Below are 1,219 nucleotides of genomic sequence, written 5' to 3' on the forward strand. Positions count from 1 at the left end.
GCTATGTCCAAGCTCTGTCCTCTTCCTCCCCAAACAGATGTCTCTTAGCCACTTCTCAGGCCTAAGAAGGACCTGAGGAAGAGGTTATGGCAGGCCTTAGAAGTTGCCTCAATGATGTAGAGTAATTATGGTCTTGGAGCAAAGGTGTGATAAATTCAATGGGTGCATCCCATTTGCCCTGTACCTTCCTTGTACCTTGGGGAGAGAGATGGCTGGAGGAAGGAAAATGAGGCCCTCCAAAGGGCAGAGCCCAAGGTACTGATCCCTCTTGCCTACTCTAAGCTTGGAATGAAGCAGTGAGGCATCTCTGAGATAGAGAAGTTACTCAGCAAGCAATATGAAGGATGGTTTGAAATGGGCTGAGTCTGAGGCATGAAGATCAAGGAGCTATTGTAATAGTCTGATCTACCAGAATAGGGAGGATGGGTTCAAGAGATAGGTGGGTGCTCACTTTGGCAGCACATATACTAAAATTGGAACGATACAAAGAAGATTAGCATGGCCCCTGCACAATGATGACATGCAAATTAATAAAGCGTTCTATATTGAAAAGAAAATAAAAGAAAGAGTTAGGTGGTATGATTAATAGATCTCAGTGGCCAACTAAATTACAGAGGGAGAGAAAGAAACTGGAAACTAGGATGAATCTGAGCTCTCTTTGTAGGGAGACCAATAAATAGAATTATCAGTAAATTCTAGACTTCTTTCTGCTGTGCAAGGCTGTCTCAGGTTTTAATGAACACTGAAATGAAAATCTGGCCAGTGATTATAATTTTGCAGCTTGATTTTGGTCCAATAAAAAAACTAATTACTACTGTTACATTTCTGAAGCATTTTCCCCTAAAGAATATATTCTTTGAAGACACTTCTATTTCTGCTTTTCATTGCAAATACCTGAAGGATATAATCATCTAATTTATTATAGTGCAGATGGTATTAAATCCCATCAAACATAAGCAGTTATGCATATTCAAAATGCTATCAGTGGTAGATAACTGGATCAAATCCCTCTTCTTTTACCTAGTTCACTGAGTTTGTTGAGTGTTTTCCTGAACCCAACTTGACCCCTTAAAGTTTAGATGAAATTCCTTCAAGTTGTAATACATCCAGTCTAATCGGGACTCCATGAAGTAAAAATGAATCCTCTTAAACCAAGCCTATGACAATGATAACTACTGAATTGGAAATAAATTGTTTAATATTTTATGTAAATTTAATT

At 38.5% G+C, this 1,219-nt stretch overlaps 1 non-coding gene across 1 annotated transcript; it reads left to right on the forward strand.

Annotated features, from left to right (window-relative positions):
- The first annotated feature begins 443 nt into the window (after positions 1 to 443).
- LOC118917015 (U6 spliceosomal RNA) lies at positions 444 to 550 on the forward strand. The gene has a single exon (XR_005026639.2). It is a non-coding gene; the product is annotated as a U6 spliceosomal RNA (small nuclear RNA).
- The last annotated feature ends 669 nt before the right edge of the window (positions 551 to 1,219 follow it).

Source organism: Manis pentadactyla, chromosome 7, assembly GCF_030020395.1.
Source record: "Manis pentadactyla isolate mManPen7 chromosome 7, mManPen7.hap1, whole genome shotgun sequence".
In the NCBI taxonomy this organism is placed as follows: domain Eukaryota; kingdom Metazoa; phylum Chordata; class Mammalia; order Pholidota; family Manidae; genus Manis; species Manis pentadactyla.